The sequence below is a fragment of the Manis javanica genome, chromosome 15 (assembly GCF_040802235.1).
Source record: "Manis javanica isolate MJ-LG chromosome 15, MJ_LKY, whole genome shotgun sequence".
Lineage (NCBI taxonomy): Eukaryota > Metazoa > Chordata > Mammalia > Pholidota > Manidae > Manis > Manis javanica.
In genome coordinates, this window is record NC_133170.1 from 8,850,127 (window position 1) to 8,877,880 (window position 27,754).

General features: G+C 37.6%; 1 protein-coding gene across 9 annotated transcripts in view; it reads right to left on the minus strand.

Annotated features, from left to right (window-relative positions):
• Positions 1–24,683, minus strand: part of CCDC91 (coiled-coil domain containing 91) — a 304,590-nt gene extending 279,907 nt beyond the window's left edge. For 2 of the 9 annotated variants that reach the window (XM_073223942.1, XM_073223940.1), the window contains exon 1: positions 24,007–24,204. The gene's annotated coding sequence lies outside the window, so the exon portion shown is untranslated. Of the gene's footprint in view, positions 1–22,258; positions 22,280–24,006 lie in introns of those variants that run through there. The other 7 variants (XM_037020378.2, XM_073223944.1, XM_073223938.1 and 4 more) reach the window with 7 other exon arrangements.
• Positions 24,684–27,754: the final 3,071 nt, after the last annotated feature.

Consider the following 27,754-nt stretch of genomic DNA (forward strand, 5'->3'; position numbering starts at 1 on the left):
TGAAATAACTCAACAATTTAATTTAATTTCTCTTTAAACCCAAATTCATTATTAAAAGGTTGCAGTGTACCTACAGAAGCAAACCCTCACGGGTGGATAGGGCAATGGAAAATGACAGAAACTTAACCTCTTTGAAATTCAATTAAAGATAAGATTTCTAACCACTAAGCCTAAATGAGGAAAAAGATGGAAATCAAAGCACAATGTAAAAGCTGGAATTCAAGGCATAATCAGAAATGGAAATTTCTGCAGAGTAAGAAACAGGGGGAGAAATACCCCCAAGAAGTAAGACCAGTATATAGACCTAGAAGAAATTAAATCTAAAGGTCTCATGAATTTCTCTTAAAGACTGTTTATTTACACAAAATTGATAGAAATAATTTCCAAAATCAGGCTGGTGACAATGAGAAACAGAAGAGGAAACCATTACCCTGCCCTTTGGGAACCTCAAATTAATGGATGTTGGCAAATCAGACTCAAATCATATGGGATGACTCTGGGTAACACCCCATTACTTTAGCCAACTGCATTATGTCCTGGAGTTCATTCTTCTCAAAATTATTAATAACAAAAAATACTTACACAGGGTACATACGACTGCCGGAAAAAAAAAAATGCACTTCTTTGAAACAGTTTTTTTAAAACAACAAACCACCCACAGAAACCACATGGGCACAAAACGGAACAATTCTGGTCACTGATCTGTGGAGCATTTAAGCACTCCCCAGGTGAAAGACTCAACCTGAGGCTCTCTTTCGGGGACAAGCAGAACATCCATGAAAATACCTGATTTGGACCTACCAAGAAAACAGTGCAACCACACCTTTGCTGGCCTGAGTCAAGAGGAATAATTTTCTTCAAAAAAAGCCTTACAGTTTTAAAAAACTGCTTACTTTTTTAAGAGACTAATTACTTGTTTTAAGAAGACATTGCTTTTCCTCACAGTAAGAATCTAGGGAGAGCCTTAAAACTCTCAAAGGTACAATAAAACAAATTTCAAAGTATTTAAAGTAATATTAAACACTTATAAATTAAAGACTCTTGGAATTGTGAATTTAAATACAAAAACTCCCCACTATCAGTAGCAGCATCATTAATATATGACGATTACTCAATTTATCAAATTATATAATAATGCCCTAGTGAAATGGCATACCAGAGGTGCAGGTTTTAAAAGAGGAAACGATAAATATAGAGGAAGAAATATTGCTCAGGAGACTGGCAAAGGAGAAGGCAGGAGTTAAGGGGCATATAGGTGCACTGGAACACTAGAAGCTGAGCCAGGTACATTAAATAGGTAAAGAGACCCAGAAAAAGGCATCCAAGAACACCCAGAGCCAAACACGGTCTAACCCTGTAGCACTGCCTAGGGTAAAATGCAAAGACAACATAAGGATTTCATTTATGTATAGAAATATCAGATATTTACTACATATATTAACAAGATAGAAAGTTTATCTCTTAACCCTCAACACCACAAAAAATTCACCCATTCCTTTAAATAAATATGGAAAAGAAGTTTTTCTGCCATGGCCTATATTGTATCAACCCTACAAAACATAAATGAACAGAATAAAAGCCCAATAGCATGGAAGCTACAAGTTACATATACCTACATACATGCTCTTCACCATACTTGCAATTTTCTGACACAATGCCATAAAAGTTGGGGATTTTTTCACTTGTGTTTTGGCTCCAAGTAAGGTGCTGACTTTTCTCTTGGATAGGCCGGCAAAACTCAGCTTGTCAAAACTTGCATAACCTTGAAGAACACATATAATTTCCAGAAGAAATAAAGAAAGAATGGAAAAATAGAGGAGTTTCCAAGAGAAACAGTCTTAAATTGTACATATCTATAGTCCTCATCCTTTAGAAATGAAGTTACTGGTGGTATTTATTACCACACGCATGAATTCTAAGAAGAACAAAGCACGGGAGGCATCCGAGTGCAGCTGTAACTATCTTTGAAACTACAGTTTCAGTACAATGAAAAGAACAATAACGCCAAGAATGGAAAGCCCTGGGATTGTCACCTAGTCAGAAAGAATACAGATCTTAAGAAAGATCAACTTAGATTCATTTTAGAAAAGAAACAGAGAAGCCCATAACTATACTGAGGATCACTAATTAACCAAATAGCAATTTTTTTTGGTAAAAGTTGTACACCAAAATTCTTCACATTATTTGTGTTTCTAAATAGCTGCTGAGTACAATGCTCTATTATGGATACAAAAATAAGAAATGTCTGGTTTCTCAAAGTTTATAAAGAATAGGAAGTAGTGTGTTTAAGACAGGAAACTACCAAAAAATATGGTGCATATTCTAGTGTGTAAATTTTATGCAAAAATTTAATGACAAATTAGGAGAGACTTTATTTTTTATGAAGTAGATATTTAAAACTATACTTCATAATGTAAAAGACAGAAAGATTAAATGAAAAAATAAAACACGCATTTCCTAAATACAAGCAGTAGTTTACTTGCAGACATCTTCACTACCACCCATGCCTGGAGTATCAACTATTGTCTGCACAGTAGTTATTTCAAAGTAAAATTATGACAAAGGTTGGAGGATAATTTATATATAGTATATGGACAGCATTCTTCCTCTGATCAAAATGGACACACAGGGAACAGATTTAATATCCCAACCAGAACTAATATACTGAACAAATATATGAAAAATGTTTTTCAGATACTGGCCAACAGGCAGCACACAATTATAATTCCTAAGAGAAAACACAGACAAGCATTATAATTGACCAGCTTACAACCTAGAGTCAGTTTATGGGCCAGGAAGCATGGGTAGGGGAACCCCAGCAAATCTGGCCTAACACCAAGCTGAAGGGACAGAGTTCGATGTTTACGAGGTAGCTAGAATTTGCAGGACCAAGAACTGGAGTAGAGAGAACTAGACCAAATCAGGATTCCAGAGATTTGAAAGGTCTGCTCAAGTCTTGGGCTGAGGACTACCTTGTACACACAGGAAGGAAAACTACCCAAGGCCAGGGGAGGGGGAAAAGGGTTTAGGCAGAACAATAGCTGCAGCTCACATACAGCTGTCAATAGTTTGTGCTCCTACTAGATAGAGTATATGAACCTCTTCATACGTACAGCGCTCAGCTGAATCCCCGGGAGACCATCTATTTAGTAATGGGGCTAAATGAAACCTACATCAAAAGGCCATTCTGGACATACACTAACAAATCTTAAAAACATGCCTCAAAATAATCCAACTAATAAAAAATAATAATAATAATAATCCAACTGATTCCAAGTAATGTAACTGATGGCCAGAACAAAAATACAACACTATCTGAAGTAGTACAACAAAATTCTGCAGTCGACAAGATAAAATACAAATCAAAAATTAAGAGGCATACAAAAAAAAAAAAAAAAAGCAGGAAAGTATGAGCTATAACCAGGAGAAAATTCTCACAACAGAAACAGAAAGAGATGATGGAATTTGCAGACAAGGTTATGAAATCAGCTATTATAAATATCTTTCATGTATTTAAGAAAGTGAAGAAAAAAAGACCACAGATGATGGAAGCTATGAAAAACTCACATGGAAGTTCCAGAGGAGACTTAAAACAAAAAACACACAGGACAGGATTTATAGCAGATTAAACACTGACAAAGACAAGATCATGAAATTTAAAAATTGCAACAGTAATTATTTAAAATGAAGCACAGAGAGAAAAAGTACCAAGGAAAATGGGGGTTAATAGCAAGTAGCCTAAAACAGGTGTAACTGGAGGCCCAGAAAAAAAGGGAGGGGTGTGAGGCAAATATTTAAAGAAATAGAGTTAAAATTTTCTAAATTTCATAAAAATTAGATCCAGAGATCTAAACAACAGCCAAGTAAAATAAACACAATGAAATCAAAACAATGCACATCATACTCTACTACAGAAAATTAATAAAATTTTTAAATAAGCCAGAAAAAGGGCACATTACATATACAGAAATAATAATTAAACCAGATTTCTTGTCAGAAACCATGTAAGTAAAAAGACAAGAGAGAGATATCTTTAAAGTTTTGAAAGGGGAAAAAAAATATGGCAGCATCCAGTTCTTCATCCAGGGAAAATACCTTTTAAAATTTTTACCTGAAATAAAGATGTTTCTCAGACAAACAAAAGTTGACACAATTCTTTGCCAGCAGACCTGCACTAAAAGAAATTTTAATAAAGTTCTTCAGGAAAAAGAAAAATAAAACCAGATTGTAATTTGGATCAGCACAAATGGAATTATGAGTGTCAGAAATGGTAAATATGTGGGTAAGTATAAAAAGTTAAAAGACAACTGATGACGTAAAGTGAAAGTAACGATACCTTGTTGGCTTTATAGAATAGGTAGAAGTGAACTAGGTGATATCAATACCACAAATATGAGAGAGAAAATGAAAGTACATTGTTATAAAGCCCTTACATTGTACGTGAAATGGAATATTATTTGAAAGTGGATAATTAAATGATATATATTGCAGAGCAATTAATTAATTAGTGAAAATAGACACCTAGGAAGCCCCATAGTGGGCATAAAATGAAGTAATTTTTTTAAAATAACAATAGCTTCAAACCCAACATAAATTAGGAAAAGAAGAAAAAGCAGAAGGGGAAAAGGGAATCTCAACCACATTGGCAATTACATTAAAAGCAGACAGTCCAAACAACTAAATTAAAAAGTAAAGACTGTCAGATTGAAGAAAATGTGAGAACCATATGTCACAAGAAATTCATTTTGGCTAGCAGGACAAAAAAAAGATAAAGGGCTACAAAATATGTATCATGTGAGTATTATTAAAAAGAAAGCTGAAATGGCTATATTAGTTATTAGAAAAATTAGACTCAGATCAAAGAACATTTGGGCATAGAGATTTTAACAATAATAAAGAAGTCAATTCACCAAGCAAACTTAACAATCCTAAATGTGTATGCACCTAATAACAAAGCTTCAAAATACACGAAACAATGATAGAACTAAAATGACAAATAGACAAATAAATCAATCACCATAATTAGAGATTTCAGTACTCCTTAGTAATTACAAAATAACTGAAATCACAGAGTATCTTCTCTAAGCATAGAAAAAAGACATTTAAACTATCAATGAAAAGTCTCCCAAATACCTGAAAATTAAACAACACACTTCTAAATAACTCATTATAAATCATAATAGAAATAGAAGGATAATTTGAAGTGAATGTAATTGAAAATACAACATGTTAAAATTTGAGGGATACAGCTAGAACAGGGCTGTGAGGGCAATTTATAAACAAACACATTAAAAGAAAACACAATAGAAAATAATATCCTGTATCAACATACATGCAAAAACCTTCAACAAAGTTTGAAAAATCAAATCCAGCAATACATAAGGAGGGTAATATATCATGAAAAGTAAGGTTTATCCCAAGAATGCAAGCTTGATTGGCTATCCAAACATAACATAATTTACCATAAGAAAAAACCATATGATCATCTCAATAAATGGAGGAAAAAATTTTCTAAGAAAATTCAAAACCCATGAATGCTAAATATTCTTAGCAAACAAAGACTAAAACAAAATGTCTTCAATCTGATAAAGGCTATCAATGAAAAGAAAAAGAAAAAAGTTCACACTACAGGCTTATGAATCTTACTATGTAGCCAGAATAAATCAAGATAGTGCAGTAAGTACAAAATCCAGAACACACACACATTTATGCCACAAAGCTTTCAAAATAACACAACAGGGAAACAATAGCCTTTTGAGCAGTGGGATATCCATATGCAAAATGAATCAGGATACTTACACTTATATTACAAAAGTAAATAAATAACTTGAAATGGATAAGCCTAAAACTACAGAACTTATAAAGGAAAATGCTGGAGAAACTCCATGAGATCATGATTTAGAAAAAGATGTTTTAAATAGAACAAAAATGTACAAACTATAAACAAAAAAAATAAAAAAAGACTTCATCAAAATTAAACACCTCTGTTCAAAAAAACACATCTGCCTGTCCTCACTTCCAAAGAGTCTGAATCGGTAAACGGGGTGACATTCGGGAACTGTACCAGAGGTGAGCCTCCAAAACCTAGCCAGAGGGAGTCCATTTTGTTTAAAGATGCCATTTAAGAACAAATTACTGAGCTGCACTCCTGGACTGATGGATGTTCCAGGATCAGCGGGGAGCTCCTCTCTGGTCACATTAAGCTGGGGCAAGGGATAAGGAATGCAGGGCTGTTTTGTGTCTAAAGGAAAAATCAAGATAAAATGAACTCCACTCTTGCCTGCTTTCCAGCATACAATGATTGCATTTCTGCACATAATCCGCTCCCCCACCACCACTCGTTCCTTGATAAAAGCTAGCCTGACATATAGGAGGGTGGCAACTTCAGGGGAGAGCTGCCCAGATGTCATACATGCTACATTAAGTAGCCCCTGAATAAAACTCATTTACTCGCCAAGCTGGACTTGTCCATGTCATTCTTTGGCCCATCAGGTTCCCTCATAATTCAGGGGATGGCATTTCCTTTACACCCTCCAGGAAATTCCTGTAACAGGAACCTGCATGTATAACAAGTTATTTTTTATTCCATTGGTTGCTGGACCACCATCAGAGAAACACTAATTTTCAGAGCAGTGCATTAACAAAGGTGATGGCTCTTATGGAAATAAAGGAACAGGTATGCAAGTCTGAAGCATTTTTGGCCACACTCTTCCTATACTGGTAGCTCTTTGCCAGTGGTTCATTGTCTAAAATAACTAAGCCCATTCATTAAACCAAAGGGTAAAAAGCAAATAGACTTTAAAATACCGTGGGTCTAGGAAAACAGTATGGTAGTTCCTCAAAAGATTAAACAGAATTACTCTATGATCTAGCAATTCCACTTCTGGGTACATACCCAAAAGAACTGAAAGCAGTGACTCAAGCAGGTAATCAAACACTCATGTTCATAGCAACATTATTCACAACAGCCAAAAAGTGAAAATAATCCAAATATTCACTTATAGATGAATGGATAAACAAAATGTGATACATACATACAACTGAATTAATTCAGGCCTTAAAATAGAATGAAATTCTGATACATCCATCCACATGGATAAACCCAAAGACATCATGTTAAGTACAATAAGCCAGGAAAAAAAGGACAAAAATTGTATGATCGCACTTACATGAGGTAATAAATCATCAAATTCAGAGAAAGCAGAATAGTGGTTACCAAAGGCTGGAGGGAGGGGAGAATCAGAGTTATTTCATGGTGCATAGTTTCAGTTAAGAATGATGAAGAAGTTATGGAGATTGACAGTGGTGATGGCTGTAAAAAATGCGAATGTACTTAACTGCCACTGAACTGTACACTTACAAATGATGAGAATGATAAATTTTGTTATGTATATTTCACCATAATTTAAAATTTTTAAAAACATATGTAACTTTAAGAATATAAAAAGACAAACCACAGATTAGGAGAAAACATCTGAAAAACATCTGATAAAGGACTTACATCCAGAATATAAAAAGAACCCTTACAACTAAACAAGATAAGCAACTGACTTTTTAAAATAACAAAAGGTAAGAATAAACACTTTCTAAAAGAAGGTGTATGAATGGTAAGTAAGCACACTCTGAAAAGATGTTCAACATCATTAGCCATTAGAAAAATGCAAATTAAAACAAAAATGCAGGTACCAGTACAATCTACTAAAACAGCTAAAATTAAAGACTTAAAATATCAAGTGCGGACAGGATATTGAACACCTGGAACTTTCATAAACTACTGATAAGAATTCAAAATGGTACAACCATTTTGGAAAATAGTTTGACAGTAGTGTAAAAAAATTAAACATACAACTTGCCACATAACCCAGGAATCTCACTCCTATTTACCAAAGAAAAATGAAGACATACATCAACATAAAAACCTATAAGAGAATGTCTACAGCAGTCTTCTCCATATTAAAAAACCAGAAACAACTCAAATGTCTATCAACTAGTAAATGGGTAAAGAAATTGTAGTAGTTCCATACAATGAAATACTACTCAGCAGTAAAAATGAAGAACCTTCTAATGTTCACAACAACATGGGTGAATCTTAATTATGCCAAGTGAAGAAAGCCAAGTTTACAAAAAAATCTATGATATTCCTTTTATATGAAATTCTTGAAAAGGCAAAATTTCAGTGACAGAAAGCAAATCAGTAGTACCCAGAGAGCAGGAGTGTGGGGATGTGATCAACTGTAAAAAGGAGCAAGGTCATGTCTCTTGAGTGATGGAAATGTTTTATAACATAAATGTAACAATATTTTCTCATATGCAAATGTCTGCCAAAAGTCATCAAATTATTACTGGTGGTTTTTAATTTATTTTTTTAACATTTTTTAATATTATCAGGTTTATTATTAGTTATTTTAACTGCATAAATGTTATATCTCAATAAAATTTATTTTTTAAATCACCACAGTATCAAGAAGTAGGTAGTGGAAAGGAACTTTTAAGACTTTTATCGCTGCCTCAACACTTGTCACAAGTTGCTAAGTCTGGACCTTCCTCTAAGCAGGGGTGGGAGTAGAAAGAGCACATTAGTCAAACAGTACAGCTCATGAGCATTTCTTGAAAGTAAGGCCAGAAAAAATATTTCTCTTAGGCAGAACCACAGTTGCCACTGTGAAAGGTGCAATGAAATGGCATCACTTGTGTCAAGGAGTTTTAGCGTGGAACCAGGGGGCCACAAAGGAGGAGGGCCTTATGCATGTCCTCACCAGGTGGAACCGTGACCTGAACTCAGCCAAACTGTGACTATTCCAAGGACTCTGCAAGGACACCTGCAACTGTATATGGATACAGCATGGACGCCTACTGTAACGGACTTCTGCTTAGTGACGGCCCTAGTAACCAATGATGTGGAGCCAAGAGTAGCTTTCTGCTACCAACACAAGTCAAAATTCTTTGTAAACAATGCAGATAAGCACCCATTTGTCTTTAAAAACCCATGATTTTTGTTCCCTAGTGGGATACAGTTTGTGCTACTAAACAAATCTGTGTTCCCTGAATTGCAATTCTGGGTCCCTGAATAAATGCTTTTATTTCAGTTCTGCCTCTTTTCCAGCAATTTTCTACCAAAATCAAAGAGGGGAGGGGCTGTGAAATAGAGAAAAAAGGTGTGCAGTATGTAAAACGCCTCAAGATATTTACACAGGTAAACTTAGAACAGGGTGTCCACAAGATCAAACACAGGAAGGGGAGTGAGAATGAAAAATGCAGCCACTGAAACAGAAAACCGAGGGAACTGAATGAGAGAGGGAGAGATATAATAGGAAAACAGGAAGATGGTAAGTACACAGAAGATGTCACCTGCATCGGACTTTTGTAAAGCTCTCTACGTTATTCTACATACTGGAGAAGCTGTCAGGCACACCCAAATTACAATCACCCTTCTGCTTAGTAAAAGTTTCTGTCTTATTTTTCAAGTTTCTGCCTTACCACCATCTTTTTTTCCCAAAAAAAGTCTTATTTTTTCAAACTGTTACATAACAGAATGATTACATACTGAAATCCCACTGTGATCATGTTACTTTGTTGGTAATCTATCCCTAGAGGTCCTAGGGTCCTTTAATAATTTGGCTCAATTTTACATCTCATCATTTTTTCTCTTCCAGCCATTCTGAAGTTTACCTTTTTTCCCCCACAGAACAATAGTTCATTAATAAACATTAAGTATTTTTTACTGATTTACTGACTTTAACTTCCAAACATCCAGGAAAAAAATCTGAAGCATGCCTGTAACTATGAATATAAGATTAGGCAGTCAGTTCAAAACTGTAATTTCAGACAACTTTTTAAAATCTTTCCAAGAGCTACATACAACTTGAATATGCACAAACCGATTTATAAGCAAACTACTACTACACTGAGATATCTAAAGGATACAATGAATTGGAGGACTGCAACATTCCCAGGCAATTTCAAGTGAAATATATACACATGTGTGTGTTTACATATACATATTTTCAACTGTATGTCCTATTCTGTACTAGCGTCTCTACTGTCAGTACCACAATCCTACCATCCAGCTCATTTTGGCATATTCCCTGGCAATATGTTTAGAGCTTAATCTGCGCCATGATTTTCTCATTGAGAGAAAGCTGTATGTACTGTGGGTAACAGGAAAGCAATGGTAGTGATGTGAGCGAAAGTGCAATTCTCCTAACTGCTCCTTCACCGTCATTATAAGGGATTCCCTGATGCTTAGGATACTGGCTTCATGATATTCTGGAAGGCTAAAACAATGAACCTCTTCAAATGAAAACAACACTCTCTTCAACACATACACACACATGAAGTTGTCAGTAAGTTTCCATTTCAGTTTCACAGAAGAGCAGTTATAACAGCACTTGCCTGACCAATTGCCCATTATGTTATTAGGAATGAATAAGAATAACTACATAAAAGAACGTTCCAGTTCCTACACACACAAACACACACCTACTTCTCCACATAAGCAGTGGTGTTCTATCCTAGTGTTAAGATTGCCTTCTTCCTAGAAGGTTGACAAAGTCTACCAATTCATTACAATTATACACAGGCTCCTGAGATTAGAGTAACTTGAGTTCTTTGACAATTTTGAGGCACAACATATATTTTAATTGATGAAACCATGTTAAAGTAACTGAACTGTAGGAAGAATGAAGATATGCTCTGCTTAGAAAATAAGCCTGAGAACCAACAAAAATTTTCTATATAATCCAACATCACAAAGAAGTCTACTGAAAACTGATTAAATGAAAAAACTCTGAAATGATGTGCACGACTCCAGACCTCAGCATTGCTACACAATCACAATGGAAAGAATGTGTGGTAATTAACCAGCTTTAAATGCTAGAAGTACCCAATCATTCTTTTCCCCAAAAAGCTTTTTATAGAAGGGGGAAATCCTATAGCCTTCATGATTACTCCTTCAGTTTACTTTATTTTTTTCAAAAACGCAAACACACTAAGCCCTGAGCCCTGCTGCTCACGCACTTCTCTCCATGTCAGCAGCACCCTATCTAGCATGTACTGTACTCAATGAACCTCCGCCCAGTATGTCTGATTGGTATCCTAGCTTTCAACAGGGAGAACAGGGGCATAATGACTATCTTTCCATAACTTAAAATGAGATTGTAGTAAAAATATAAGCTCAAAGAACAAAAACTATAACAGTACCTGAGTTTTACCCAAATACACTTAAGCTAAAAGCAGATACTTGTCAGTTATCATCATAGAATGTTGTTACATGTCAGTATACCTGGAATTACAGGTACATCATTTGAACATACCTATAATCTAATTCTGAGGTCTTAGCCTTAATTCTAAGAGTCTCACTATAATGTCTCTCCTTATAGGACTCAGCATCTTAAGCATCTGATTGTTTTTTCATCCCCTTCTCCATAGCATACACAGCCATTTCTTTATCAAGTTGGCTTTCGGCTACTGCAAGAAATGAAGCCAATTTACAAAGTAAACTACAAGGCCATTCTTCATGATAGATACAGTGGCAGGAGGGCCAAACATAATTTAAAATCTTTAGCTCCCTATTTGATATTCGACCATGCCAAACATAAACCTGAACCAGGAAAGAGGTAACGAAATTTCTGCTTCTATGGTGAATATTTCTATATAATCAGAGAGACAGACAGACAGACAGATTTAAAGGAACTGGGTCATGAGAGCACAGAGGCTGAGAAGTCCCCAAATCCACAGTTGGCAAGCTGGAGACCCAGAATAACTGATGATGTAGTCCCAGACTGCACCCAAAGCCTGAGCACCAGGAGAACCATAAATCCCAGTCCCAGGACAGGAGAAGACCAATGCACCAGTGCCAGCAAGCAACCAGAAGTTCCCTTTTGCTCAGCTTTTTGTTCTATTCAGGTCTTCAAATGACTGGATGAGGACCATCTGCTTTAGAGAGGGCAATGTACTTACTGTACTAATGCATATGTTAATTTCATTGGGAAACGGATACCCAGACAGACTGAAAATAAAGTTTGATAAAATATCTGGGAACCCTATGGCCCAGTCAAGTTCACACATAAAAGTAACTATCACTAATCCACTACTGATCAACTTGGCTCCATACACATCTTAAACCATAGTTAATCTCCAAATAAGGTCAATGATAAGGTCATAATTTTGTGTACCTGTGGGAAAATATGGTAAATCACCCTGATTAAGCCAAACTGCCCTGATAGCAGCTGTCAGCAATTCCAGAAGTGTCTGATTCCCTGAGTGATGGGAACTTTGCAACCGCTGCCGGAGGGAAGGGTGAGTGGTCAGGGAAGCCGTCTACTCATCTTAGTACCTGACATAACAATGTTTTCCACCCCATATCCTAGAGATGTAAAAGCCAAATAGGCAGAGATTCCGGTGACTCCTGCCTATACTGAGCACTCATGTCCACCAGCTTATCCTGGGTGTAGGGGTGGAGCATGGGGTGCTCCACAACCTGGGGAGGGGGCGGCTCCTCGCCCTGAGGAGCCCGCGGTTGTTCCGTTTTTATTTTTTTAATTATAGCTGGGAGGGCCTTTAATTCAGGAGAGGCTGGTACCAGGGGCAGTGGCTTCAGCAGCAGATGGGCCCATGGCCCTGCCTCATCTCCCCCACACTCCTCCACCATCTCCAGGGATGAAGGCACCACTCTTTCCTCCCTCTGCCCCACAGCCTACATAATGTTATGAATTTAATGGACCAGTCTGATACCTTGTGGAAGAGAAAGATGGTACAGATACATGCAAACTAAACTGACAGGGCTGGAAAATCGATATATCCCTGAGGTAGGGTGGTGAATTATATTGCTGACCTTGCCAGGTAAAAGCAACCTGCCTCTGTTGGACCTTGTTGACAGGGATTGAGAAAAAGGCATTTCACAGATCAATAGCTGCATGCCAGGTACTAGGGAATGTGTTAATTTGCTCAAACAATAAAACCATATCTGGTACAGTAGCTGCAACTGAAGTCACCACCTGGTTAAGCTTATGACAATCCACTGTCATTCTCCAAGATCCACCTGTCTTCTACACAGGACACACAGAATGAATGGGGATGTCATAGGAATCACCATACCAGCATGTTTCTAGTCCTTGATGGTGACACTTATCTGCAATCTCTACAGGAATGAGATATTGCTTCTGATTTACTATTTTCCTAGGTAGTAACAATTCTAGTGGCTTCCACTTCGCCTTTCCCACCACATTAAGCTTTCACTCCACTGGTCAGGGAACCAAAGTGGGGATCCTGCCAGTTGCTAAGTATATCTATTCTGATCAAGCATTCTGGAACTGGGGAAATAACCAAAGGAAGGGCCTGAATACTCACTGCTCCCAATGTGAGATGGAACTAAAACTTCATTATCACCTGATCTCCATAAGCCCCAGTTCTGACTGGTAGATCACACGGACAGTTTGGGTCCCATGGATTAGTGTCAGTTCACAGCCAGTGCCTAGCAGTCCCCAAAAAGTTTGATTAGTTCCTTTTCTCAATGCACAATTACCCTGGTAGAAAGCAGTAGGATCTTGTAGGGAGGGCTAGAAGAAAGATTGGCAGTATAAAATTTTGGAGGTATAATGGGGACTTGCCTCAAAGGGACCCTGTCCCCACTTTTCTCAAGGAGCTGTCTGGGTCTGTAAAAATTCAAGTCTCAGAAATGATTGAAGAGTAATGGCTGTTTTTATGATTCAGCTATAACATTCCAATCTCTCTAAACCTTTTAAAATCCTTCCTCTACATTGAACCAAAGCAGGTCAAGCATTTTCAACTCACTCACAGTGGGCCACTTTTTGGTCTGTATTTCAGCCCAACAACCAACTAAACAGTCACAGCCCTTTCTAACGCCCTGAGCTGAAACATTAAATGCAGAATCTCTGCTTAGTGAGCCCATATCAATAAATTCTGCCTGATCCAACTTTGTTCCTTCCACCATTACCCTGTACCCTTAGTATTCATTCCCACACATGTTCCAAAAATTTGTCTCTATAAATTAGAGAAAGGCAGCTGATCCTTGAATAATGTATTCAATGTAATGAGATCAGGTATGCTGACCCCATGTAGTCAAAAATCTGCATATAAAAACTTTTGACTCCCCAAAAACTTAGCTAATGAACTACTAATAGCCTACTGTTGATAAGAAGACTTGCTGAATAACATAAAGTTATTATTTTGTATATGTATTATATGCTATATTCTTACAATAAAGTAAGGTAAAGGAAATGTTTTCTCAAATTGTCACAAATCATCAAAAAATTTTCCATTTTTTATTGGAAAAAATCTGCCTATTAAGCTAGACCTTTTGTTTCTCTATTTGTTTCTCTATTGAATAAATACATAATCAAATAAAAAAATGCTAGCTACTAGGTGCTGGCACTGACATCAATTAAGTTTTATTTACTAAGTTTCTTTAATTATATATTAAGTATTTGTGTATCAATGTCTTACATTGGTGTTTTTATATTTTACATTACCTAGACACCACAGAAGTTTTAGCTATACTTCTAGAAACCTACTCTTATCGCCTCTGGTAGCTTTATGGTGACCCTTTGACAATGATATATGCCACCCAAACACTGGACATCTGGTGACAAATAAACACCTGGCCTGGAAGTACACATAATTCGAACATACTAAGAAGTTTAAAAAAAAAAATAAAAGGCAAACACATTCAGGAAGCACCTAATCTCACTCTCCCTTGCAAAAAATTCAATAATATAAAGCAAGTCCTTTATATATCCTTAAATTCATGGTGAGTGTGGAAACCTGAAATTGCTTGTTTGGGGAGTTGCTGATTTTTGCAAAAACGGTGCAATGTCCTGAAGAAATGTCAGCATGCTTCACTGCAAAGAGAAATAAATGCACCTCAGGACAGGCTAAAACTGCATTTTAAAAAATCATCTCTAATAATCATTTACAACATTAGCAAACCAGTTATGTCTTCCTCAAAATGAAAGGTGAGTAAATTAAGTAAAATACATATGTTCACATTTTAAGAACCCAAAGATATAACTACATTTTTAACCTCATATTCTTATCAACTGTTTTAACACAACAGTCACCCTAATCTCTTCTACAGCACTGGAAATAACATTCCCAATTATGACTCTCAGTACCACAAGATACTAAGCCAATCAACTAAAAGCTGGGGTATAGGGAAAGAGTTGGTTCCATCACCTTCACTTACTAAGGCATTAAAATCCTAGAGACTTTCACCAGTTCAAAAAACAAAAAACTGGGCTTCTGCTTGTTTTTCTTTACTAGAAAATCCTATTAACCAGAAAATCCAATTTCTCCAAGTCATATGTTCAAGAATAACACACAGTAAGTGTTCAATAAATGTTCCTTTACTTTCTTTTTCAGCATAATCATTTTGACAGTTCAATTAACTTTCTAATTATAACTCACAAGCCCCTACTAAAGATTCACTTTATTTAAATAGGCCCAATTATGTAAGATGAACTGGCATAATAAAACAACTAATAATGCCCAGGGCCACACAAGAAAAAGAATACAGAGTTAACATAAAAAGTTTACCAGGTCATTAAACAAACAAATAACAACTGCAATAACAAATCCTGGGGAGAACTGAATCTGATTTCTAGAAATTCGAGAGTTGCTGCATTTATATATATGGGTGTGTGTATGTCTAGTTTTCAACAAAAACTATGGAACATGCCAAGAAACAAGAAAGTATAACCCATACACTGAGGGGTGGAAAAGGCCATCAAAAGTAAATATTCCTGAAGAAACTCAGACATTAGACTTATTAGACATAAACATTAAACTCAACTACTTAAATACATTCATTGATGAAGTCTCAAATCACTAAAGGAATCATGCCTAAGTACCAAAAGGAAAGTATGCAAATAATGTCTCACAAAAGCGAATATTAATGAAAAGTTGGGAATTATAAAAATTAAACAAATAGAAAAACATGGGAGTGAAAAGCACACTAACTGAAATGAAAAATTCATTAGAAGGCCTCAAAAGCACATTTGAGCTGGCAGAAGAAAGAACCAGTGGAGACTTGAAGACAGGTCAACTGACATAATCCAGTCTGAGGAACAGAAAGAAAAAGGAATAAAGCATCAGAAACCTGTGAAAAATAATCAGGCATACCATCACATGCATCTGCATAATGAAAGTACCAGAAAGAGAGGAGAGCAAGAGGCAAAAAGAATATTTGAAGAACTAATGCTAGAAAACTTTACACATTTGATGAAAAGCAATCCATACAACCAAGAGGTTCAGCAAATTCTAAGTAGGATAAATTTAAAGAGATTAACACTTCTATGTGTCATTACCAAACTTTCAAATATCAAAGACAATGAGGGAAACTTGAGATCAGCAAGATAAAAGCAACTCATCACATACAAGGAATTCACAGTAAGATTTTTAATCAGACTTCTCATAAATAACCCCCATAGAGACCAGAAGGTAGTAGGATGACACACTCAAAGTGCCGAAAGAAAACAACTTTCAACCAAGAATTCTATATCTAGCAAAATAACATTCAAAAAAATATGAAGAAAAAATTAAGACTTACCCAGATAAACAAAAACAGAGAATTCATCACCAGCAGTTCCTATCTATGAAAAAATATTAACGGGAGTCCTTTGTGCTGAAAAGACAGGACAATAAACAATACCTGATACCACACGAAGGAATAAAGAACACCAGTAAAGTAATGACACAGGTAAATATAAATAACAATACAGACATACATTTGTTTGTAACTCTTTTTTACTCTTATCTGATTTAAAAGACAACTGCACAAAGTAAAAACCACAAATCTGCATTGATGGGCATTCATGCAGAAAGATGTAATTTGTGCAACAGCACATAGGGAGGGGAGAAAAATGCAACTATACAGGAGCAAACTTTTTATAAATTTGAGATTAAGTTGGTATGAATCCAAACTAGATACAAAACACACTGTTATAAATTAAGATCTTATATGTAATACCAAGGCAACCATTAAGAAAATAAAAAATATTTTTAAAAAAGACACAAGGGAATTAAAATGACACACTGTGGGTAAAACTGTAACATTTCCAGATTATCTCGCCTGGCTTTGGTGCATTTGCATATACTCAGGGGTGGAGAGAAGTTCATCTCCACGTCAGTGGGTAATTACCTGGGCAACCGAGGCCATGTCTGAACCTGAGAGTTTAAAGGGGAGGAGCTGGCTGGCTGGCTTGCTTGCTTCTTCAGGAGCAGAGAGAGACGGCCGTGGACTGCAGTTTGTAAGCAATAAACGAGTTTTAAACTTTATTTCTCCCTTTGACTGATTTCAGTTTTTAGAGGTATTTTGCCCCAGGATTTCCTCTCCACGGACTTACAGTAGCAAATATCCATTTAATACTATGCCCCCTGAAAACCATCAGCAGTTATTAAACAAACACTTTTTCCCATTGAACAGAATAGAAAATAAGTATTCATTTCAACTTGTCTTCTGATTCAGGGCAGGAAGGCCCATTTAATGCTATTCAGTTTTCACAGGTTTTTCAATTTTTCCTGCCCAATTTGGGCAAACTTTGAATGAAAGGTGTAACTTTATTTTAAGCTGTCTTTATTAAATTCATAATTAAAATGATACTTAATCTCACTATCTTTTATTGATGTCTAAGCACATACTTTTTCAGTAGTTTTCATGTAAGCCCCTGTCTATCAGTGCAGCATATTGATAGATTGATGGATCTTGCATAATGCTATAGCACTGTCTTTACTACAATTGCAGAAGTACTAAATTATCATAATATAAAAGCATCTTGAAATGATTGTGCACACCCTCTTACCACAAGGTTGGACAGAACATAAAAGGCAATTTGGCTGGCCTCTCCCATTACCTAGGCCTGCTTTTAGTAGGAGATGCACATGGTCTATGTTAGCAAGGCTGGCAAAAAGGAAGGAAGTCAATCTGTCTGAATACCAGGAAAAAGTGATTTCACACTTTACAAAACTGGTAATTTCACTCATATAGTTAGTATATCTGACTCTATGTACTGGCCTACAGTATGTAAATACATACCAAAATGTACATGCCCTACGAAGGAAAACAGTTCTATTGAATTATAATGTACTGCATTTTAAAGTAGCTAACATTATCTCTGATCTTCATCCTTACACCTGTAATGAACAAAATTCTTCCCACTTCAAAATTTTAAGTGTTGTATCCTCTGCTAGGGGCAGTAAATGTATCCCAAATTATTTAAGTAGGATTCTATGACATATAATGAAGAATAGTTTTTGTTTCCCCTTTTTGGGAATTTGGCAAAGGAAAGAACAAGGCACAGGTCAAGAAATGTCTAAACTAATTTAAAATTAGAAAATATGAAAGGACATAAATTTGGATAAGCATATTAGAAGTAACTGATACTGTCTCACATTGATTTTTGATTTGCTTAAAGAGTTTCTTCTAAGCATTAAAATAAAACATTCAGAATAAGCACAATATATACAAAATGCTTACAAGAAAAGCTCAATACTGGTAGTATAGCCTATGAATAAAAGCAGATTCAGGAAGACTAATCATCAAATTCTACTTCTTATTATTAATGCAACCACGGATGAGTTTGCCCACTTGTGTGAGACTAGGCTTCTTTGTCTACGAAATGGAAATGATACTACCGACCTCAAAAGATACTGGTTAGAATTCAGTAAAACAGCATACATACAGGGGTTTTGCACAATGTTAGGCAGAAAGATTTCTACAAATCTAACCAAAAGACAAAGATGGAAAGTAGTACTTTATATTATACAAAACACATTCTATCTAGGAATTCTTCTAGAGCATTGGCAGCAATGTAATAATGTGGGTGGAAAAATCATGTAATTGTAGCCATATCTCATTGTATCATGCTTCATTTTATTGCACTTCAGATACTGCAGTTTTAGAAAATGAAGATGTCCTCAATCTGATGAAACCTGTATTAGAAAAAACCCACAGCTAACTACTTAATGTCAAAACACTATGTGCTTTACCCACCAAGGTGAGAAGCAACGCAAGGATGTCTGCTCTGACTTCACACTTCACCACACTGGAGGTACCAGACAGGGCAATTAGACAAGAAAATAAAATAAAAGGTAAACAGATTGGAAAATGTGAAATAAAACTGTCTCTACTGGCAGACAAGATTGTCTACATAAAAAGTCCCAATGAGAAATTCAGATGGCCAAGAGGCACATGAAAAGATGCTCCACATCACTAATCATCAGAGAAATGCAAATTAAAACAACAATGAGATATCACCTCACACCAGTAAGGATGGCCAACATAGAAAAAACAAACAACAATAAATGTTGGCGAGGATGTGGACAAAGGGGAACCCTCCTACACTGCTGGTAGGAATGTAAATTAGTTCAACTGTTGTGGAAAGCAGTATGGAGGTTCCTCAAAAAACTCAAAATAGAAATATCATTTGATCAGGAATTCCACTCCTAGGAACCCTAAGAATGCAGCAGCCCAGTTTCAAAAAGACATATGCACCCCTATGTTTATCGCAGCACTGTTTACAATAGCCAAGATATGGAAGCAACCTAAGTGTCCATCAGTAGATGAATGGATAAAGAAGATGTGGTACATATACACAATGGAATGTTATTCAGCCATAAGAAGAAAACAAATCCTACCATTTGCAACAACATGGATGGAGCTAGAGGGTATTATGCTCATTAAAATAAGCCAAGTGGAGAAAGACAAGTATCAAATGATTTCACTCATCTGTGGAGTATAAGAACAAAGAAAAAACTGAAGGATCAAAAATAGCAGACTCACAGAACCCAAGAATGCACTAACAATTACCAAAGGGAAAGGGGCTGGGGAGGATGGGCAGGAAGGGAGGGTGAGAAAAAGGGACATTACGATTAGCACACATAATGTAGTGGGGGGGACACAGGGAAGGCAGTATAACACAGAGAAGACAAGTAGTGACTCTATAGCATCTTACTACACTGAAGGACAGTGACTGTAATGGGGTATGTGGGAGGGACTTGATAATAGGGGGAGTCTAGTAACCATAATGTTGCTCATGTAATTGTACATTAATGATACCAAAATAAAAGAAAAAGTCACAATGAGTCTACAAAAGCTACCAGAACTAATAAGTGAATTCAGCAAGGTGGAGGATTCAAAATCAATATAAAATGTCTACTTATTTAAGTAAATAAGTAAACTGAAATTTTTTTTAAGATTACAACTTACAACAGCACCAAATAACATGAAACATTTAGATACATATATAACAAAATATATGCAAGATTTTTATGCTCAAAGCTTCACATCATTAAGGAGAAAAATCAAAGACATAAAGAGAAAAAGATTCTTTATTTATTAATGGATTATAAAACAATATGTAGATGTCAATTCTCCATGAATTTATAGCATCAGTGCATTCCCAATCAAAATCCCATAATGCTTTTTTATGGAAATAGACACACTGATTCTAAAAATTTACATGAAAAGGAGCTAAGATACCTTAAACAATTTTGAAAAACAGCAACAATATTGGAAGACTCAGTCTTTCCAAAGCTACAGTAATGAAGACAATGTGGTTTTGGCCAAAGGAAAGACACACAGAAAGATGCAACAGAATTGAGAGTCCAGAAATATATCCACAAACACAGTCCATTAATTTCTGACAAAGGCACCAAGAAAGATTTACTTCAGAAAAGATAGTAAGGATAGTCTTTTCAATAAACAGTGCTGAACAAATTGGGCATATACAAGGAGAGGAAAAAAGAGAATCTCAACCAGTATCTTGCACCACATTCAAAAATTGATCAAAACATTCCAGAGACCTAAAGGTAAAATCTAAAACTACAGAAGTTCTAAAAGAAAACATAGTTAAGAAAAAAAATCTTTGTACCTTTGGGTTAGGCAAAAAATTCTGAGGACACAAAAGCACAAATCAGAAAAGAATAAAAATGATAAACCAACCAGACTTCTTCAAAATTTTAGATCAGTCTTTGAAAGACTGATACAAAAATGAAAAGACAAATCACAGGCTGAAGGAAATATTTGTGAATATATGTATCTATATATATATATATAAAATAAAGGATTTGTATCCAGATTATATAAAATTTAAAATGCAGTAAGAAAATAATCCAAAAACAAACAAGATTTGGATACTTCATCAAAGACGATACACAAATAGCAGACAGCAAATAGCACATGAAAAGATGTTAACATAACAGTCAACAGAAAAATCAAATTAAAACATGAGATATTACTAAATATGTATTAGAATAGCTAAAATTAAAAATAAAACGACAAATGCTGACCAGGATGTGGAACAAATGGAACAAACATCATTGATAGGGATGCAAAATGAAACAGCTATCTTGGAAACCAGTTTGGTAATTTCTTATTTGCCACATGATCCAATAATCCCTCTCCTACATATTTAACCAAAAGAAATGAAAACACATGTCTATACAAACACTGTACATGAATGTACAAAGAACTGTACATAAATGTTTATAGCAGCTTCATGCCTAAATGCTGATAACAACCTAAATGCCCAACTGGTGAATAGATACATTATTACATATTCATACAATGAAATAGAATAGAACTCAGCAATAAAAAAAGAACAAATACATGCATCAATATAGATGAGTCACAAAAGCATGAGGTGAAAGAAATCAGAAACAAATTCTACATACTATAAGATTCCATTTATATGACATTCCAAGAGACAAAGCTATAGGGGCAGAGAACAGATCCATGGTTGCCAGGACCTATGGGTGAAGGGAAGGAACTAATTACAAAGGGCATGAGGATGGAAATGTTCTTTTTATGGACCCTGGAGGTGGTTACATGACTATATGCATTTGTCAGAGTTTATAGAACAAAATGCTAAGATTGACTTTTTTACTTGTAAATTATACAATAAGCCTAAATTTTAAAAGACACAGGACAAGCCCTTTTGAAAAATATGTATCAAATTAAATGAGCTAAACCCAGCTTATTGGGCATGAGAATAGGAGATAGCGGGGAAACAAAAATCCTTAGAAATGTTGCAAATCAAAAAAAATTATGATTAGTAAATAAGGAGAAACAGACAGACATTCATACCAAGAGTTAATCTAAAAGGAGTTGCCTCTTTTATTAAGTTCTCATTGTTTGGACAGAAAATAACAAAATCTGATGAACTTTTAAGGAAGATCAAAAGTCACAAGGAACCGGTTGATAAGGAGCATTGTGATTATGAACTAGAATTTAGCAACAACTTACCTAACACTCTCCTTTCAATTAACCAACGGAGAGAGTCTTATCCACCCCAACTTCTGCTATCAAGAAAAAGATAAATCTTCATACAGCTTTCTTTATTCGTAACAAACCTATATACAAATCTTACATCTACAGCTCGGGATACAAAATAAAATGCCTCTTGATAGGCAAATTCCTATTAGTGCATTTAAGCTTCAGACCAGCTCACTGTTAACTACCTTTCTATTTTTCTTAGTGGGGGGCAGGGGAGGGAGGGGAGTGCTGTCACTCTAATAACTTTCTGCAGTTTCTTTTTGTCTGGTATTAAGATGATTAAAATAAACAGTTCTCATAAGTTCTGTGCTGAACCACTCCAATAATAAGATGCATTTTTCCATTTAATAAAGTTAAGAGGTAAGTCGTAACTTTCATCACTGTTTTCTTTATGTTTATTCCATTTGGCTTATACTGTTGCTAGGAAACCAGTTCACAGTAAGATTTCCCGGCCCACAGAACCACCACCAGCCAGCCTGGAACCAGGGCAATTCTCTACTACACAATTTACAGGGGAGCTAGCACCACAGGTGCACGCTCCCTGATATTGACATGCTCCGTTCACGTACAGACGGCATACGGCCAATTCCTTCCCTCACTGCATCAAGAACTATAGCAGAGGGCAAATGGGATCAATCATAAGAGTTCACCGAAGTTCTGAGAACAGAGCCAATTTATTGTCAATCCTTGTCACCCCACCCAACTAAATATCCTGGGTATTTTGCTTTACATTATGGGGTGAAATGTTAGCGTACCCCAATGACAAGATGAAATCTCAGCCCGCCCCACTCACTCCACCAGGCAACATACAAACTATTTCCAAAAGCAATCAGCCAACTACGGCCCGGATAAATATCTGGGGAGGCAGGTGTCACGAGTATCTTCACAGTTCAGAAGCGGAGGGAAGGACAAGAGTGGGAATTCTTACGGGGCCGCTGAATCATCACTACAGCTGTGGCCAGGACTTGACCCTCCAGGAAACCAGGCTCTGCCCCAAATCTCACCAGGGAAGCAAGTGAGAGGAGCAGCAGCAGCATCCCACCAAAACAGCGCTCAGCGCTTTTAATACGGTTGCCACTTCTTAAAAGTGAAGCCAAAAATACGTTTCCTGTCCAAAGCTTTCCCCCGCAGTACGCAGCACGGGCAGATGGAAGAAACAGCTCTACTGCGGGGAGAAGGGAGCGCACTTTGGGGATGCAGGATGCCTCGCCTCTCGGAAAGTTACTGGCTTCTGCTTCAACCCTGAGAGGCCACTATTACTGCAACCTGTGGCCCTAAGTAACTAAAAGGAAACGTGGCTGACGGACGTTGTAGCGCTTTTACCCGGTGGACTTGGCAAAGAGAAGGGAAAACATAAACAAGCGCGATCGGTGGAAACTCCGCGAGGATCGGTCACCGTCCGGTGTGAGCGCCAGTGACACAATAATCACGTGCACTTGTGCGCAGACTTTCGAAAACGTTTGATTCTGGAACGCGCAGGGGCCGAAACCCAACGGCGGGAGCGAGCGCGGGTCAGCACGCCCTGCCGGGGGGCGAGGCTCCACTCCAGCCCCAGGCGGGTCACGCCCCCGACCCCCCGTCCCGGCGCCCTCGGGGGGCGAGGCCCGAGCGCACGGCGGCGGAAGGCCGGCCCCGCTCCAGGCCCGCGCGCAGGCCGCCTCCGGTCGGGCGGCCGGCCCGGCCCCGGCCCCAGGCCCCGACGGCGAGCGTCCACTTACCTGCTCCCCGCTCTCGCCGCCGCCACCGCCGCGCCGCTCACCCGCACGGCCAGGTGAGCCGCCCCCAGCGCGCAGGCCCGCACGCGCACCCCCCGGGCCCGACCCCGCACCCGTGGACGCTCCGCGGCCGCCGCTGCCCGAGCTGTGGTAGCCCACGGACCCCCCGGCTTCGATCACCTCTGCCCCCGGAAGTTGATTTCCGCCAAGGCCCGCCCAACGCTGCGCCTGTCACTCAACCTGCACGCGCGTCACGTGACCCCAGGCGGCGCCCCGAGTTTAGGGCCCATCTTCAGACTCCCGCCAACCCTGGGTTGAGTGATCCGTGGAGGGTTGCCCTGTAAAAGGGGGCCATTCAGGAGCTAACTCCTGTTAATTACACTGGACTGACAGGTCCTGTGTCTATGTCTGATCCTTGCAAAGAAAACCGTCCCCACAACGATGATACTCCCAACTAGGACTCGAGGATTGGTGAGAAGAGCCCGGCCTAACCTCGTCCCTACCTACAAGCACAGCTCAATAAAAACTAAGTGTAGTAAGTGACATGTAGCAAGTGCCCAAGAAACACTTGACGGGACAAATCCATCTCATCCTTGCAGATCTGAACACTCAAGCCCCGGATGTACCTGAACCCAGAACTTATCCAGACCACCACTGTATGACTTCATTAAAGAACTTCTGCTCAGGAATTATTTTTGTTCTTGCCCTGGACTCCAGATCACAGCAATTTATATATGCCATCCGTTTCAGAGACAATTTTCAACTGCCATTGTCATCCCCTTTTTTCCAGGCCTTCAAAGAGTTGCTCCTGAAGAAAGAGAAAAGAGATTGACATAACTGACAGTTTTATTTGGAAGGAAGCATGGTTGTATAAAATTATTTTTATCCATTCAGACTGTCAGTAGCTGAGAAACAGTCAACCAGCAGGCTGCTGTTAAAGATTCTCCCACTTTCGATGTGGAAGAATTTGAAGAACATTTATTTAATAATTTTTTTATTGAATTTGTACTTTGCTGGGTCAGGTTCTGACAGTCTAGAAATGGATAAGATACATTCAAGAACTTTGCCTTCAAGGAGTTTAGAGTTTAGTAGAAAGACACTTTACCTCGAACTTTGAGCAGAAGTCTTTGGAATATTAACATTCATTGTGTGACAGACATTCTTTTACATTTTGGGCATTATTTTTCTCATCTTTTCATTGAATAAAATTGGCTCAAGCCAGCCTGTAATCATCTCTGCTCTCTACTGGATGCGGAAAACTTCAGCAAGGAATCCTATCTATTCTCCACTTAATTGCTGGCTCAAGTGGTTATTGAGCCGTTTCAATATTGAGCACAAATGTCATCTTTTATACTCTCTTGTCCTGTCCACCATATTCTTTACACAGCAAACATTTATATTATGGAAATAAGGTGCTTTCTGTACCTGCTAGACCACCAAGCCAAGGACCACATCTCATTTGTGTGTCTGACAATCTACTTCTCATTTGTCTTTGTATCTCCAGAAGTCTAGCAGTAGCTAGTGGTTAGAAGAAGGGATTCAATAAGTGTTCCTTAAACTGAGTACAATTACCTAGATATCATTTTGGGTCTCATCTCTCTTTCTGCTGGAAACTTCAGATGAGTTTTTGAGTTTCCACTGATACAGCTACATGCTCTCCCATCCCAGTTAATCCAATATTCAATATTAAACTGATTTACAATGGAAAATAACAATGGAAATTGTTATTGAGCACTTTCTAGTGACTGGAATTGAGCTAAATATTTCAAATCTATTATCTAACTTGTCTTCACATGAATCCTCCAAAGTAAGTATATGAAAAACATATTCACTTTTTAGATGAAGATACTGACGGAGGGGGGTTGACTTGACCAAATGGCAGAGTAGGATTCAAAGCCAGGTCTGCCCAACAAAAGGGTTTCTTCAGTCACTACGACACATTACCTCTGCTTTTCACATCATGTGTTTATTAGTGAATCCAAATCTTGATGCCTCCATGAAGTCTTCCTCCCCTCTGCCCAGTAATCTGTGCTTTTTCTTTTTTATTATGTAATTTAGTGGGTTTTAGGATTCACAGTGTTCTGCAACCATCACCACAATCCACTTTATACCATTTTTATCACCCCCCAAAAACCCCTCAAACCCTTTGTCGGTCACTCCCCATTCTTCCCATTCTCTGTCCCCCAGTCCTTAACAAGCACTAATCCACTTCCTGTCTCTATAGATTTGCCTGTTCTGGGCATTTCGTGTGAATGAAATCATGCAATCTATGACTGGCCTCTTTCACTTCACGTCATGTTTTCAAAGTTTGTTTATACATTCATCAGTTGGTGGACATTTGGGTTGTTTCCATGTTTCAGCTATTATGAATAATGCTTCTGTGAACATTCATTATACAAGTTTTTATATCAACATAATGTTTTCATTTCACTTAGGTATAGACCTAGGAGTGAAATTGCTGAGTCTATGACATCCCTATGTTTAACCTTCTGAGAAACTGCCAGACTATTTTCCAAAGTGGCTATACCATTTTACATTCCCACTGGCAATGTATGAATGTCCTAATTTCTCCTCAACACCTCTTTTTATCTCTTCTAGAATATATATGTATTAAATGTATGGCTCTATTTCTCTAGAACTTACAGCTCTATTACATTTCAGGGGACTTTCCATAAGCCACCTTATATTAATATTTATCTTGGTTATGTATGTATCTGAAAGCCCATCACCCTACCAGTTGTGACCTTCTGAGATGATAAACATAGTCCCTGCTCTCTGGTGATCAAGTTCGGAGAAAAGTATAAACAAATCAAACAGTGATAATAAGCACTGAAATAAAGTTTATTGTTAAAATACAGAGGAGGAATATCTCACTCAACCTGCATTAAACAGGAACAAAAGTGTGCTCTAGACAAAAGAACACGTACCTTTGTATGTATTTCCTTGCCTGTTAACTGTGAAGATAAGAATAGGTTCAGTGGAAGCGAGGGTGGTGGTGGGTGGGAATGGGGCAAGAGAAATGGGAACTGTATATGGGGCAAGATGGATAGACAGTTCTGTAAACTGCTAATGAGTTTGAAATCTATCCTGAAGGTATTGGAAAATAAATGGGTTATTTAAGCAACACTGTGGGAGAATTACTTCAGCAGCAATGTGGAGAATAGATTATTAGAGAAGGAAGAGGTGGCCAAGACTGGAGAAACAGAGAAACCAGGTAGAAGACTGATGAAATAACTAGAAGGAGGAATTGTAAAAGCATGTGGGCAGTAAAAAGAAATAGGAAATAACTGAAGATGTATCCCCAGTTTATGATTATTCAAAGAGGCAGGGGATGCAGGAGGAAGATGGTGCATTTGCTGGTGAGAACAAGGAAATGGCGTCAACTCACTGTTGCAGTTTATATGCTGTGGGCAGCCACCCACAGAAATGATACGGACACACACCTAAAATTTGGCTCCTACTTCAGGACTTAGGGTGCCACACCTGCATCAAGGGGGTATAAGAAGGGTTGTGACTCACATAATGAGACTTTCAAGTAAGAGCAGGGTAGACTTACCAAACAAGTCCAAAATAACTGGAAGGGGATAAGTAGAAGTGAGAGGAGAGACTGGCCTCTGATGGTTTTAGGGTGGCTAAGGCATGGAGCTAGGGTGAGAATTTCCATGTAGGTACCAGGGCTTGTGTGGCTTGAATTTCCCACTGTCACCCAAAAAGCGAGCCCCCAGGCTTTCTTATCAGCCTGCCCAGATGC